Genomic DNA, 17,427 nt, shown 5'->3' on the forward strand with positions numbered 1-17,427 from the left:
ATTACTAAACCATTAAATACTTGTCGTGGACGGACTAAGGGGAAACAATAAACAATAATTAATACAATACATTGTAGCAAGAATGTTAAAATCCGATAAAGGCCGATCACGAAAAATGAAAACTGGGTCGCAATTAACTATCAACCTATTCATGATTAACGAATTAATGGAAAAAATATATGACACACAGGAAGCTAAAGGCAGCAGACGATATTCCTGATAAAAAAAAAAAAGAGAAAAAAGCTCTTTTTATATCACACTGACAAAATGAATCGATTAAGAAACCGCATAATAGAACAAGACACATTGATAAAAAAATATTTTTATTCCTTGCACAGAATGGGTGTTGAATCTAACAATCAGGGAAACCAATTGTTATATCTTCCGGATGGAGGCTTACCCATAGACTATCCGGAAGTTTATGAAGAATTGTTATCCTGTGTTGCGTCCGGATAATCCCATCTGCCTACCAGTCCCATAATTTTTTCATTTGCCAAGATTGTTATGACACTTTGGATCCGGACGATCAAGACTTGTACGAAGATCCATCAACCCACTTCCTGTGTGGAATGCCGGGACGAATTAAAACAATGCATTGCCGACTATGCGATATATATGTCGGAGATGAAAGAACACTGGAACCTTCCCTTTGGAACTTTGGGAAGATCCCTTAGTACTGTAATCCAGATCTCATCGCAGCCGTATTAAGAAATTGTTGTCATTCGATTGGCTGTACTTATTCGAGATTTATGATAGTGAGCTCGGGCTCGAGGCGACAACTAGTCGCCGAACGTAGCCGCGGTCAAGAGATGAACGTTTTGTCTAACAAAGGCATGAAGTAATTCTATAGCTCTCCTTAAAAGAGATACTTGGGACGGGGCACGACGGTAAACGTTTCAATGGTTTCTGCCCCGTGGCTCGCCACACGCAGACTTTGTCCTTCGGTTAAGATGATTGCCAGATGTCAACGCATCTTCACAGTATATGTTTAGCTGGGCGAGGATCCGCTACGAATATTAAGTTTCAATTATACAAAGTCTTTCAAATAGACAAATAGTCCGTGTCCCAACTACGGGAAGATAAGAGAAATCTATCCTTCCACGAACGAGGCTTCCCGCTAGCAACTTTTCCCAAGGACAGCTAACATCCTTTTCTAACCACCAACATGGAAATTGACTAATTAACAGTAACGTCAATTTCCCTCACCCTTCGAACGAAGACTTTCCTCTGCGAATCCGATGATCTCGTGCCCTTAGGCACATCCATCATAGTTCTCTTCGACAGCGTCACCGTGACGGAGAGATACTCTCTTGTACGATCTCATCAACGATTGAATTGTCATCCTTATACGTAGTGATTGCTCCTTGCATTAACATTGAGTACAACTTAGACGCTACAGAAGAGTAGAGTTCGTCATCCCGTTGACCGCGGATGCGTTATTGAGCCTAGGATCATTGTCATTAGCTTCTCGAGTATCTAATTATCCACTTAATTATAAAATAATTAAAATAATTAATTATAAAAACCACTAAACACAAGGAAATAAATATATGAAAATTCACTTTAACAAACCATATATGAAAGTAACGTTTCAATTAACAATCCGAGAAACAATGGAAATAATAATACACACACATATACATATATATGTATCTACATATATATATATATATATACACACACAGAAAATGTTAACACTTAATATAATCAATATCGGAACAAGGAACGTCAGAATAGAGATCGCGAAACTTAAACACACACTAAGCACGAACTACAGGGAAACCCCCCTCTTTCCGGAGCTATGATGCCGAAGGTGTGCCTCCAGGACTTCGTCTGGAATTCCCCAAGGAAGGCGAGCCTTTGCGCAGCGACCGGTGTCCAGAATCTCAAACGCCTTGCGGAAGTATGATGGTCTCCACATCAAACAACTCTCGTCCAACGCTGAGAAATCACCGGAACATGATACCGACGAAGAATCCAGGGTATCATCACAACTGTCACACAACTAATAACCTAATAACAAGAAAGTAATATAAAATATACACAATTTAATATATAGCAAATATGGACATATAAATCCACAATGAGCAAAATATATCTTATATTGTCCAATAAAATCAAATCATCAAAGGATCATCAGGACACGACGCCGACGAAGGAGCCACTGGGTCAACTTGGGTAGAAAACCGCCCCTTCAGCATCTTCCTTCGCACATGTTCACACCCACACGTCGTTCACGTCATCTCGAACCATCCACATATCTTCCTCCTCTTGCGCTAAAACAAATTCACAAATTTAAGGAAATGAACAACATGCAAAACAAGACAGAATATTAAAAACACATAGTCACACAGTTCGCACAGGTGCGGACGCTTTCGTGTCCATGACTCGGCATAGCCTGTAGTCACCAAAGAAGATATAAAAACCCCAATAAACTAAAATACCGAAATTAACGATCATACACTAAAAATCACTGATCGAAATTCGTATAATGTGAACAGATAATAAATAACCATAATTCAATAGGTGCCATTACAAATAAAGCAAGAAGAAAATGAACAAATTATGAAAATCGTAAAACAAATAAACTAGGAAAAATAACTTACTATTGGAGAGCACGAGGCAATGCGTGTTGCACGAACGAGATTCGGCAGAACAATGGGACGCCCACCGCATCGTAGATGCAACCTCAGCAAAGATACGTTACCACGCGCGTGTGGAAGGTCCTTGAAGCTCCAGCGACAACAGGTTGCCACGTGCCTTGATCGTTCCCACTGGCATCAGCAGGAAAGGTTTCGGAAGTATCTCAGACACAACCTCAGCGAAAGATCAGTAGCAAGAGGACGTCAAGAATGTACCCATGAAAATGTAACGTAAATCACGTCAGAGACCAGGACACACACACACCGCGGGCAGGATGGTGTCACGATCGGCATACTTCGAACCCGATGGACCGATGATGGAGACACATGGCGGCCTTGGCGACAATGTATATCGCCAAAGTGCCTAAAGATTCATCTATGTTCTAACGGTCCTTCCACCAAATGTTCTAGAAGCGTAGCAACGGTCACGTACGCCTACAGGGTAGTGGGGATATTGGAGGATGACAAACACAGAAGAAACAGATGCCACCGAAAGACAAAAATTGTAAGAGCCTCAGTCTCGAACAGTCACGCCTAGAGCTCAGAAGTGTGTTATAAGTGTATAAACGAGGAAAAAATGAAGTTTTCTTCTTTCTTTTAAATTTCTTTTTATTTTACGCGACACCGGCGCGCGCTCTCTTTGAACTGGTTTATATCCGCGTACGACTGAGCTACTCGCGTTTCATGGGAAACAGGAGATGCAGGCAGATCACAAGGGTTCTTCGTGTTCGCATTTTCAAGTAGTCGTTCAACGAAATCTGACAGAAAAAGTCATGCCCGGCGCCTGTCGTCGCCCCTGGAAAAAACGCGAGTGTTCTCGCTCGGTTGACTGACGAACGAGCTTTGAAATCGTCGAGGACAATTAGCGATTCTTTAAATACCATCCTTTTTTTTTGTTTTGTTTGTTTAGTTTGACCTATTTTGAACCGTTTAATCGAGAAGAGCATGTTAATCCTTAATCCTTAATCCTTATCCTTAATCCTTAAACAATTGAGAAGATAAATGCCTATAAATTTGTACTACTACGCTATTTCGTCATAATAACTTTTATAGATGGAAGGCTGAAACGACGATGCTGTCACGTAAAATAAAAAGCAGGAGGCTCGAACGAAAAGAAAAAATTAAGATAACAAAAAAAACGAGAGAATTTATTTCTGAATTTACACTGACTGCGATTTTGTTCTGAGCTCCAGCCGTGACTTTCCAAGACTGCAGCTCTTACAATTTGACTTTCGGTAACATCTGTTTCTTCTTTGTTTGTCATCCCTTAATATCCCCACTACCCTGTAGGCGTACGTGACCGTTGTCACACTTCTAGGACGTTCGGTGGAAGGACCGTTAGGATACAGATGACTCATTAGGCACTTCGGCGATATACATTGTCGCCAAGGCCGCCACATCTCTATCTCCATCATCGGTCCATCGGATTTGAAGTATGCCGGTCGTGACAATGCCTCGTTAAGCTTTTAGCCGAAAAATATACTTCATCGTGTACATCAGGGTCTAAGCTGTGTCATAATTCGATGCTTGGTAAAGTTAATTGAGCTGTCGGTTAAGTATCTTGTAGTTCCTCGTTAAAGGACTTCCAGTCTCGTTCGACGTAAGTGGGACTCATCGGTGATTAAATAGAATCAAACGAGTTAATGAATAAAGAACGATTCTTGGCAGTTTGTCACTCTGCATTTCGTTGATCTAAATGTTAAGATGCCAACACTTCCACGATCAAATATATTTCAGATGGCACTTCTGGCGTCCGCTTAGCATGGGGAAAAATTTTCCGATGGCTGGGTCAAATCAGATACACTACAGAATCACTCGCACATTCTGGTAAAAACAGAATGGTTTGTAAATTAATAACGTATTGAAGATCAGCCGACGTTTATTGCTTGTCGCGTCATCCCCGTGGCACACGAAGACATCGCAAACAATTGGATAGCACAATATTCGTATAATAGAAGTTCAGATACTCTACTCTAATTTCTTAGGTAATTTTGGAATCAGTATTATTAAGATATGTGTAATTTTGTGTGCTACACTAGATTACTCGCGTAGTAGTGACACACATATATAAGTGTGTGGGAGTATGTGCGCGCACAGCGTCTCGTAAAACAGAAGAATACAACTGTTCCGTTGGTAGTGTGGTAAAGAAGATGGTGAGACAAAGGGAGTGCTGGGACGCGTGGAAATGCGTATCGATGAATATCTTGTAAATTACATATCAAATAAATCTGAAACCATTTTGATATGAATTCTAAGTGTAACCGAAGTGTACCTATATATTTATTTCGGCGATAAATATCCACGATTCTCAACAAGTATTTTCTAGGAATATCTTGAAAGGTGTGCCGTGTTTCGGATTATCGATTAGTAGCGTAACACGCAAACCACTGGCGTGTGATTAAACAAGAGACGAATTTATCAAGCTCAAGAACATTTTCCGCGATTCCGTCCTCGGTGTGTTTGTATAATGACTTCATTTCGATAAAACTTGCGTTAAAAGGCTTTGGAGGTAATTAAGCACCCCGTCTCGAATATTTAGATGTATCTTTACACGGATCTTTCAGTAACGGCCAGAGAACCCTTTGAGTGCTGTGGGCGCATATAGGTGTCTGGCGAAAGCTATCGGTGTGGACTAAGGACATATATATGCGTTTTCTGTAAGTGCCCGGCATGGACTAAGGACGCATGTATGAGTTTTTCAATTTTTCCGAACACCTACGCAGAAGTAATACTATTACGTTTGTGTGAAATAAATATAAATGCATTCCTTACGGCAGTAAACAAATGCCAATAGTGGCTCGTTATTGTTGAAGTGGTCACCACTTGAAAGAAAACTCTACATCTGGTTCTTTTAGTTTCCTCAAGCACTGAATTTTTCACACACAACTAAATTATTAACTTGTGTTATATTTACTAAATTTAGTTTTCTAGTTTATTGTTTTCTAGTTTATTACCCAAATTCTAGTTAACTGTAAATTTCAATGTTTATAATAAATAATTAAAAATAACTAAAAAATAACGCTCTTGAATCATTTAATCTCGTGAAAAAGAATTACTGTAACTTATTACGATTTGCGCTTTGAATAGTCAATCAACAGAGTTCGGTCTAACGAAAAAGTATTCCGTCCACAGCGATCGTCAGCCCTAGACGCGCACCGTCCGTACGGACGGCATAGGCCACGAGTATCCAGCACTCAAAGGGCTAGGAAAACGCGTCAGCGAGAGGCGTAACTTCTCGCTACGATTCTGTTAATCGACGCCGCGAAATAGTCGTTCCCCTGTTTCGGTTGAGATAACAGAGGTGGTTCAACTGAATGTAATACTGTATTAACAGATTAATATAAAATAATATATTTAACAATAATGTGGTGAATGTAGTACAGAAAATTGACTCAATGCTTTACGATATTATTCGATGTAATCGGTTTGAATTTGATCGTCAGACCTGTCGATGTGTAACGTTCGATTCATCAGAAGGAACTGCTCGTCTTTCGATCATTCCTTTGTCTCATTTTGAAGACGACCCCCACTATGCTCGGGTCACGCCACCGTTCGCGCCTATGATCACGTATATCCGTTCTTGTGTGGAAAACGTAACGGACAAAATTCGACGTTTCGAGAGCTCGCTGCTTGGCGACAACTATGCGCTCGTCGATACATTGTATATGATCCGGCGGTCAGATAAGACGATCTGCCTGCGACACTGTAGGGCCGCGAGCGACGGTTAGAAAATACAGCCTGTGGTAAGCCTCGTGGCGTAACAGGGGCCGATGTTGCATTTTCACCGTGGAAACCAGCAATCGATACGTGGTCACGTGTATGTTAAAACCCTTTGAGTGCTGAATACTCGCGGCCTATGTCATCCGTACGGACGGCGCGCGTCTAGCGCTGACGATCGCTGTGGACGGAATACTTTTTCGTTAGACTGAATTCTGTTGATTGACTATTCAAAGCGCAAATCGTAATAAGTTATAGTAATTCTTTTGCACGAGATTAAATGATCCAAGAGCGTTATTTTTTAGTTATTTTTAATTATTTATTATAAACATTGAAATTTACAGTTAACTAGAATTTGGGTAATAAACTAGAAAACTAAATTTAGTAAATATAACACAAGTTAATAATTTAGTTGTGTGTGAAAAATTCAGTGCTTGAGGAAACTAAAAAAACCAGATGTAGAATTTCCTTACAAGTGATGACTACTTTAACAATAACGAGGCACTATTGGCATTTGTTTACTGCCGTAAGGAATGCATTTATATTTATTTCACATAAACGTAATGGTATTACTTCTGCGTAGGTGTTCGGAAAAATTGAAAAACCCATACATGCGTCCTTAGTCCATGCCGGGCACTTACAGAAAACGCATAATATGTCCTTAGTCCATACCGATAGCTTTCGCCAGACACCTATATGCGCCCACAGCACTCAAAGGGTTAGAAATATCGTATGTACGTGAAAGTCAGCCCGCATTTCAATTATCTCGGTTATTTGTATTACATTGTAGAACTACAGGCGTAATTGCCAAAATTTATGTCATCGGAGTATAAATTTCAAACGTTGTACGATATGAGATATCACAGCGGAACGATACAAGTAAAAAATATTTCCAGGCAAAATTTTGATTTTCACTCATTCCTGCGATATCTATTTCAAAGATACCGATACCAAAATTTTTATATTAGGTACGCCGTTAGTTTTTTCACAGAACATTGTAGATTCGTCATTCGTTGTTAAAATCAACAGAGTAAAAGACTAAAAGATATTTTTAGACCGAATAATTCTACTATTGTATACTTTTTCTTGTAATTTACATATACGAATATAGCTTTTCTAAATTTCAACAACCTCATTATTAATATTTTCTTTGGATCTCAATGGATAAGTCGAGGGGTCACTATCGATTCTAAGAAATAGTTTGAAATTCATTTTAATTGATAACATGCAGTGGCTGATATTGGCGCAAACAGCGTAAGATCTCTGTACGATAATGTATCGACGATAATGGAAACGTTATCGCGGTGATCTTTCCACTGTATTATTTATTTAGCCGAACGACAAACGGGCCAATACTTGTCGTCTTGTTGTTACATAAGTGGTGTTATCAATGAGATGATCGATCAGCGAAAAAAGAGAGAGAGAGAGCGAGAGAGAGAGAGAGAGAGAGAGAGAGAAAGAAAAATCTGGCAACGCATCCCGTTAATTCCCGTTTTTCATTTAGAGTCAAAATATTCTAACAATGTGCCGTGCGTAATTACGTTGCGATAGCTTGCGAAGAAACCCATAAAATTTGCTCAAACAAAACACACAGCCGAGGAATTTTGCCATTGATTGGCAAATTATAAAACATTAATTTGATTAATTTGCTTCAACGCACTTGTAATTATCGGAAATTATCCAGGTCGTACCACTCAGGCTTAAGGTCATTTTAAAATTGACAAACAAAATGTTCATAACGGTGACGTCGTTAGTATTTAATATCATTTGAAGATCGACGGAAGTTGTCGATATTGTGTGACAGGCGATCAAAGTCGATCTTAATTAAAATTGTGCTATTATCGACTAAGATCACCCAAAGGTCACGAGATCATTTCAATCATAGGTATTATTACCGATACTTATAGTTAGCTGCAGACCATTTAAGGGAAATAGAAGTCATGACACGGTCTTTCAACGTCATTTTCAACATCCAATTTACTATTTTATATAAAAGCAATGGTAAAATATATTATATATATTTTATATATTTTTTATGTAGTATCGTGGACAAAAGGCCTAAGATCGGCCTAAGGCGCGGCATCGTCGGGTACAGCAATGTTCTTTTTTTTTTTTTATTTATTAGAATATTTACAATCAATCCTCGTTGAGAATTTTCAGTAACTTCATTTGGCGTGATACAATAGCATGGCGTATAATAGTTTTTATATTGTTGGTTCTAGTAGAATCTAAGGATTTAATCTAAAGGGTATTTTCTTTTTAGTCTGCGGATCTGGTCCGTCGTGTCTAGTAGTTGGGTGACTAATGGGTTGTGGTGGTTGTTGAATCTTGTGTTATATCTGCTTCTGGACTTGTGTATTTCATCTTTGACTGTAGGTATCTTGAGGTCACGGTGGATTGTTTCGTTGGTAACATACCAGGGTGCATTTAATAGGGATCTTAGCGTTTTCGATTGGAAGCGTTGGAGTATTTCAATGTTGGAATTACTTGCTGTTCCCCATAGTTGGATTCCGAACTACGAAGAATGAGGTTGGAAGAAAGAGAGCGGTGTTGGAAGTCTGAGCGAAAACGAGCGGCTGGGATGTGTAAACATCGAATTGTATCGGGGAATTTCAATCCGAGCAGCCGGGGTGAAGGCAATGTTTGCCGATGTCTCGAGCACAACCGCGCATCGATCTGGTTTATCGCGTATTCGATATGACGCCATTGAATCGAATTCGATCATAAGCAGAGCGTGCCGATGGGAGAAAGCTCTGTGTAAACAACGATTTAATTCGATTCTGTCGATTTTAAATCGATTTTCGCGATTGGGATCGCCGGATTAATCGGGATCCCGTGGCCGCGCATCCGCGCTTAATCGGAATCGTGTCGCGTGACAATCGTCCGGATTGGTGGACGCCACCGATAGATCGAACTTTTCTGGCTGACACCTCTTCAAATTTTTTCGCGTAATATTACCAAAGGAAATAAGAAGAATCTTTTTTTCGTTTCCGACGTCCGGTGGACCTCCGCTTTTAGCTTTTAGGAAAACTGAATTCGATTCGATCATCACGTTGGATAAAAGAAATCCATCACGGGTCTTTCCGTTTTTCGCGTATAGAAAATCGGTTTCCAAACGCAATCAACGGCGTTGAACGCGCCCGGACCGGACCAAAAAGATGAATATAAGAAGCCAAGATGATGAGTGATCTCGATGAACAAGTCAGGATCAAGAAGAAGAATACTGCTCGCGATTTCGCGATAACTAAACAAAGCTTTGATAGATATGGCGGACGTTCGATCGGGCAAGTCGAAAGAGGATGTTACTCAAAGTCAATTATGGATAAAAAGAGCATCAGAGTGGAACATTTGATAGAAAAAACGCATGATCGCTAAAACGCGGACGATTCGGTGGTGGGACGGATGGCGTGCGATGGTAGCCGATCGAAAAGCAATCAAAAACGCGAGAACGCGAGGTCGGTTATCGTGGGCACCGGTTCGAAAATGCGCGTCGACAACCGTACAACGCGTATAATGGAACTGGCCGGCGTGCCGGTCCGACGTAAAAATGGGAACTTTATCCGCGACATGAATACTAATTGGCGACAGAAACGTATTCTCCCGCGGTACTGGTGGTCGCCGCCGCACTTTTCCAAAGCTCGCTTAATTCGGCCCGATGTCATTAACGTTTGTGATTCGCCGATAAATTATTCAGGATAATTGGATTCGAGCCGAGTATAAAATCAATAATATAGGTCAATATAGGATGACCTGCCCCCGGTCGCGATCGGGGAAACCAATACAATCGATCGACGCTCTCACGGGGGACATTTCACACGCCGGCAAACAAGAGAGAACCTCTGGGCGGGAAGATAGACGTGGGCAATCTGATCGCCACGGTGACCGCCAAGAACGAGAGCTGGAATAAATTCAGGCAATTCTGCAAGACCGTCATGTGTCACAGGAGGGTGACAGCGAGGGCCTGGGAAGAGGCAAGGAGGAGAACGAGCGAAACAACAACTACGCGGAGCAATGAGGGCAAAAATACGAAACAACGAAAAACCGCAGAAGGAGATCAGCCCAGTATTCTGAACTGGCTGAGAGGACGACATGAGCAGTAACTGCCCGAAGAAGTAGATACAACGGGGCACGAAAGGACAACCCTGATGACTGCCGACAGGTTTTACCGGGGTTATCTGCCCTCAAAGCGGAGGAAGAAGGAGGAGGGGTTTTTAGTGGGTATGGCAACGACATCCGACCGACTCCCACATAACCCAGTGATGCGGATCACTGGGCATGCGGGTCAATAGCATTTTCCCCTCCCCACGCAAAAAAAAAAAAAAAAAAAAAGAAAAACAGGGGAGAACAATCGGGATCCCTGTTCGCTATTTACCGATGAAGCGATAGCTTATCGCTGAATCGCGAGCAAGGCGTCCCTGAATCCTTGGAAACGCACCGAAGCACGTGCTCCTCTCCATAATCGTCCTGATGCATTGTACGCTGATTGAAAATTCCCCTTTAACACTAGGTTTACGGGCGTTTCGTATATACCTATCTCTACGAAGACCCGTCAAATTGACGGGTAAACGAAAATACGCATTTTTCTTTAAAAAAAATCGATTTATTCAAATTAAATCTGAAAGGAACAATATTAGGCGTCACGTTTAAATAAATTATTAATAAATAAAAAGTCTTTTTCTTTAATTATCACAAAAAAAAATGACAATAACATTAACACTAGGTTTACGGGACCCGTCAATTTGACGGATTTCGAACTTTGAACTGAAATATCTAAAAAATCATAGCACCAATTTTAACCATTTTGCATCGTAAATTAATCATTTCATCTAAAGAATTTATGCACAAAATTATTTTTTCCTAGGCTTTCTAATTTTTGAAATCTGTATGTAGTATATCTATCTGTACGAGACCCCTCAAATTGACGGCTTAGCTGATTTCATAAACAATCCGTTTTTCAAAGATAGTGTGCAAAAGTTTCAGTTATCGTAGACATTTCCCATTATTGTCTCCATTTATCGTAAGTATTTACAATAGGATAATTGAATTTGTGCACAGTGTTTTCTTATTTTGAACAATCCCCCTTTTCTAGCAATAATGAGTAAATTCAAGAGATATAATAAGATATCGAACAAAATGTCAACATGAATGAAGATTGTTCTGAGGATATCTCCGAAGAAGATCAGTATGAATTAGGCCAAAGCGAAGCTGACAGTGAGAGCTTTGAATACATCGAAAGTGGAGAGATAGAATGATCTTCGGATAGTGAAGAGGAACACTTCTTGAAAGTGTGTCGTAACAAGAAAAGAATGCGTATTCTTTTTAGTTCTGACTCTGATGAAAGGACGAGCATTCCAAGCATATCCCAAAATGTAATAGGTGAAATTGAAATTGCAATTGACGGGACATAGTGCATAAAACTGAAAGCAGGCGAATCTAGGGATAGGACGCCCGTTCGTATGATATTCAAGGATATCGCAGGGCCTACTGGCTATGTTAAGAGAAATATTATGTCGGGTTATGTAACTAGTGCTTTCGAATTGATAATTGACAGACACGCAATGGAACACAGAAACGATTGCACTGAAACCAAGACGCATCGAGTTTTGAAAAAAGACTGGACAATCACAGTTGCCGAGTTGCGTAGTTTTCTAGGAATTCTATATACCCGGGGAGCATATGAAGCGAGATCATTGAAAAGCTCCGAAAGATTACAAACACATAAATTTGCGCTGATATCCGAAATATGGAACAGATTTATAAGTAATAGTAAGGCCTGTTACAAGCCATATGAAAGTATCTCAATAGATGAACAATTATTTTCAACAAAAGCCCGATGCAGGTTTACGCAATATATACCGCGAATAAGCCTCATAAATTTGGCATTAAGTTTTGGTTAGCAGTTGTTGTCCAAAGAAAATATATTTTGAATGGTTTCCCTTATATGGAGAAAGAGTAAACTCGATGCTCAAGAGAAAAAAGGACAAGATGACATTGTTTTCCTCAAATTTATATAAATCAGAAAACTGCACACTTACTGTTTATAAAAGTAAACCTAAAGTAAAAGTCCTCCTTCTAAGCACCAAAAATACAGGCGTACGAATAGAAGATAATTATAAACGTGTTCCAGAAACCATTGCTTTTTACAATAAAACAAAGTATGGTGTTGACCAAATGGCACGCAAATATAGTATGAAAGCAGGGAGTTTCCGATGGCCCCTTCGAATCTTTTTCAATAATTTGCATTTGGTAGCGATAAACGCGTGGATACTATATAAAGAGTGTACCAGATCGAAAATATCCAGAGAGGAATTCATTTTTTGTTTAGCCGAGAAATTAACTGGAGAAAACAAGGAGAACATTTGCCAAAGATCAGACGCTTCATTTCTGTCACCTTCAACGTCAGAAGTGCGAAGAAATTGCCAAGTGGGTTATTGCATAAAAAATAGAAGTAATAATTATTGTATATATTGCAAAAAGATCGTATGCGGAAAATGCACAAACAACATTCAGTATATTTGCAAAAAAATGTGCTCAATAGATATGATTACCCTGCACCGTTAATGTTATTGTTATTTTTTTAGTGATAATTAAAGAAAAAGACTTTTTATTTATTAATAATTTATTTAAACGTGAAGCCTAATATCGTTCCTTTAAGACTCAATTTGAATAAATCGATTTTTTAATGAAAAATGCGTATTTTCGTTTACCCGTCAATTTGACGGGTCCCGTAGAGATAGGTATACTACATACAGATTTCAAAAATTAGAAAGCCTAGGAAAAAATAATTTTGTGTATAAATTCTTTAGATGAAATGATTCATTTACGATGCAAAATGGTTAAAATTGGTGCTATGGTTTTTGAGATATTTCATTTCGAAGTTCGAAATCCGTCAAATTGACGGGTCCCGTAAGCCTAGTGTTAAAGTGAGACGGTGAAGTACGTGTAGTACAGAGTGACACAAAAACAACGTGATCTTCAACCTTTCGAAACTGATTTCTTTCGATTTATCCTAACCTAAATAATGATTGTTTTTTATTGATCGACAATAATAGAAGTACATCTTCCTGGATGGTTTCACGAAGATGACATAAAACGCTGAAACGTAACACCAGTTTGATCGAAAAGAAGTACATTTATCGTTTATTGTATGTTCCGTATAATATGTAGTATGTCAAGTATGGAAGTATTAATTGTAAATTTTAATGTCTTATTAAATCAATGTCTACCTTAATTCGTTTTTTTCGGTATTTAAAGAGCAAGGAATATCTTGAGGTTATACGTTACGTTAACGTTCCAGGTATATCGACACTGTATCGGTGAACGGGGCTCGTCAAGGATAGTCACCCCCGAATAGAATTCAGGCGACGAGCAGGGGTGAGTTTGACTATTTTTAGTTCGCTCGTTACGTGTTTCGATTTTATGATAATGCAGCCTCTCTTATGCTAACGAGGTTCGTCGCCCGATAACCGTAGCCGAGGGTTACGACGGCGACGTCGCTCACGAAATTCGATTCTCTTCCCTAACGGATCGACTAAAGAACACGCGGAGAGCTCGGTATTCGCGTGATTCTCACGTGACACTTGTGTAACATACGCAACCCTTCGCCATGCAACGTCCTTCTTTCTCTTTCCCTTCTTTGTATTGCATCGCAGGACGATCCTTTGAAACGGCGACCTGAGTTGTGCGCGAAAATTCACGGTCCGTGGATCGAAAGGAAGGAAACAGGCGCCGAAAGCGACTGCAAAGAGAGAAGGGCGTCGCCGGAAGACGAGGGAGTAGGGAGGCCGCGAATTAATTCAGAGCCTTTGAGTTACCGCGCAGCAAATAAGATGAGACTTCTAGGATGTTCGTCGTCAAAATATTTGGTACAGATTGCTGGGCGCACGCTGGAACGCCAGCGATGACTACGATGCAACCTAGCCGGGAATGAAATTTTGCCGGGTAGTGTTTTAATATAGCTCGCGTGCTTCCACGAAAATCGAGGACTTTTTTATTCGGTACTCCGTGAACGGGTGGAGGTATGACTTTGCCTCACGACCAGTGACGAAAACTGATTAAATTTGTCGTTATCAACTGATTATCATTTGTCGTTTTCTTCGTTATACCGACGAGTAACTGTTTTCGTGACGATACGAATGCAATCAGCATCGTAGATAACGAAAATTGGATGCTCGATGCACGTGTTAATATCAAAATAGGACAAACTTCTCGTTCATCATATCAGGCACGGTCTATTGAACGAGGCATGACAGAAACGCAAATGGAATACTCGCGGATCGGTCGACCGCGCCTTATCATTTATCGCGACAACTGTTCTTCAGTTTCTGAGAGGGTAGAGAGAAACAAACCACCGATGATTGATCCTATCGTGGAGAAGTGGCAGCTTAATTCGTATGCCGGAAGAACAGAGGCCGGAGGGAAAGAAAGAGAGAAAGATCAGAGAAGAGGAAAAGATGTCTACGGGATCTCTACGATTCTATGTCTATGTCTACGATTCTCGACGGGATGCCAAAGCACGTTGCGAATACATACAACGTGTGTATACAAATGAAGTCGATGGTGTGTGCGAGGGCGCACCTTTTCCAAGTGTCTCGGCGAAATCTGAAAGAGGAAGAGAAATAACGGGAACAAGAGACAGGAGGATAGGTTGAAGAATGTGCTCTCAACGTGATTGGTGCAGCGCTGCGGTGGTGCACACTGGAGGCTGTCTGCATGAAAACTTGAGAATTTCCACTCAGGCACTCGTATGCGTATACGGCCTCCAACGGTATGCTGCTCCTCGCCGCCCCTCACGCCCATCCCCTCTTATTCGCTACGTCTTCCAGAGAACGACCAAACAATGTTCTCCACTTTCTTTCTACCCAAGGCAGTGTCCTCGGGCCCCTTCTATTCTCCATCTACACTGCCGACTTACCAATATCAACAGGAATAATCATAGCAACATTTGCCGACGACACAGCGCTATTAGCGTCCCACGCCAACCCGACAACAGCCTCATCCACTCTCCAGCGAGGTCTCGACTCAATTGAAAAGTGGTTCCACAAATGGGGCTTCAAAATTAATGAAAAAAAATCTACACATGTAACCTTCACGCTGCGAAAACAAACCTGCCCCCAGGTCACCATTAACAACACAATAATCCCAAGCAAGGACTCCGTAAAATACCTGGGCATGACCCTGGACAGGAGGCTAACTTGGAAAAAACATATCTCAGAAAAAACAAAGCAACTAAAGGAAAAACTAAGAAAATTCTATTGGCTCACAGACCGACGCTCCAAACTAAGCACGCAGCACAAAATTACGCTCTATAAGGCCGTAATAAAACCAGTCTGGACCTACGGAATCCAACTATGGGGAACAGCAAGTAATTCCAACATTGAAATACTCCAACGCTTCCAATCGAAAACGCTAAGATCTCTCTTAAATGCACCCTGGTATGTTACCAACGAAACAATCCATCGTGACCTCAAGATACCTACAGTCAAAGATGAAATACACAAGTCCAGAAGCAGATATAACGCAAGAGTCAACAACCACAACAACCCATTAGTCATCCAACTACTGGACACGATGGACCAGATCCGCAGACTAAAAAGAAAATACCCTCTAGATTAAATCCTTAGTTTCTACTAGAACCAACAATATAAAACTATTATAATCCATGTCATTGTATCACGCCAAATTAAGTTACTGAAAATTCTCAACGAGAATTGATTGTAGATATTCTAATAAATAAAAAAAAAACTTTCTCTCTACCAACTTGACGGAATATTTCTAGGAATTGAGTCTGTTGTTACCAAGATTGTTAGCTGCGATTCACGCCACACGACTTATTCGAATGGTTTATTCTACCCTGCTAACGTCATTAACTACCTGAAAACGGTGCACTTTACGAGTCAAGGGTTTGACTATGAAATCTGACAGAGGGCGAACGCTCAAATGGAGAAACGTTCGAAGATAACAATTTCCGGAAGTGAAGGAAGCTGCTTCTCAAGGAATAACCGAAAGAACTTCGGATTATGCTAGGAATTAACGGACCAAGTTGGCGAACTAATTTTTTTTTCTTTTTCGTCCCATGGAATCCAGCGAATTCCAGGTATCGCGGTACTTTTAATTGGTACTTTATCGTGAGTACTAGTATCGTGAGGAAAAAGCCTGGTTAGGAGTTAAGTTTACATAAAAAAAGCCGGAGTGATCAGAGTCACCTAGTTCTTGTGAAGCGTTAACAGGACGGAATTAGAGAAAGGGAAAAATAGCGCTAATGGAGGGGAACGATTCGAATCCAAGTGTTAATGGAAACGTGAGAGTTGGTCGAGAGGTCACAATTAATGGAGGAGTCGAAGAGTAGAGTTGTTAGAGTTAGCGTTGTCGAGTTGCGTTGTTAAGAGTAGAGTTGTTAGCGTTGCGGAGTTGTGTGAGTAGCCAAGTTAAAATAAGATTGTTACTATTAGTTCCATATTAAACAACCATCGTTGTCTGTCTCATTAATATCTGTATAACTAATTTAAAATAAAATAAATAGTATCAAAGAAATTGTATACCTATTATTTCCGCGATACTACAGTACATTACCACGGAAGATAAAATCCTTACCACGATCGTCTCTTCCCGCGGCTTAAGAGCGCCACGATGTAATTATTCTATGAATATTCGAAAATTTATGAATGAGTTCTGCCGCGATAAATAATACAATCACATTAAATCCGTAAATGGACGATTAATTAACGAGCTATGGATCGACAGCCGCGATGCTTTTTCTTCGTAGCTGAGGAAATCGGTGAAAGAAAAGAGAACAGAGAAAGTCTATTTTAATCGCGTCTGATTCATCCGTAATTTACGGCATGGAAAATTCGACTGGAAATACTCGCCATCAGCTGCGTTTCGAATTAATTATTTTTATAGGATACCTTGATTTAGCTGGCGGTCGATTCTAAATTTATACTTTAACGACTTTTCTCCCCGTCAAGGGCCGCCGTTTAAAATGCGGCAAAATTTGCGATCCACTGACGATACGAAACCAACGTAATTCGTCACGTCTTAAAAATGTAGTCATTGATTTGTTCATTGG

The 17,427-nt window shown here is 40.3% G+C and overlaps 1 long non-coding RNA gene across 1 annotated transcript in view; it reads right to left on the minus strand.

Annotated features, from left to right (window-relative positions):
* LOC126926453 (uncharacterized) overlaps nt 1–17,427 on the minus strand; it is a 49,607-nt gene that overhangs the window by 20,698 nt on the left and 11,482 nt on the right. The window lies entirely within an intron of this gene.

This window comes from Bombus affinis, chromosome 18 (assembly GCF_024516045.1).
Source record: "Bombus affinis isolate iyBomAffi1 chromosome 18, iyBomAffi1.2, whole genome shotgun sequence".
Classification (NCBI taxonomy): Eukaryota; Metazoa; Arthropoda; class Insecta; order Hymenoptera; family Apidae; genus Bombus; species Bombus affinis.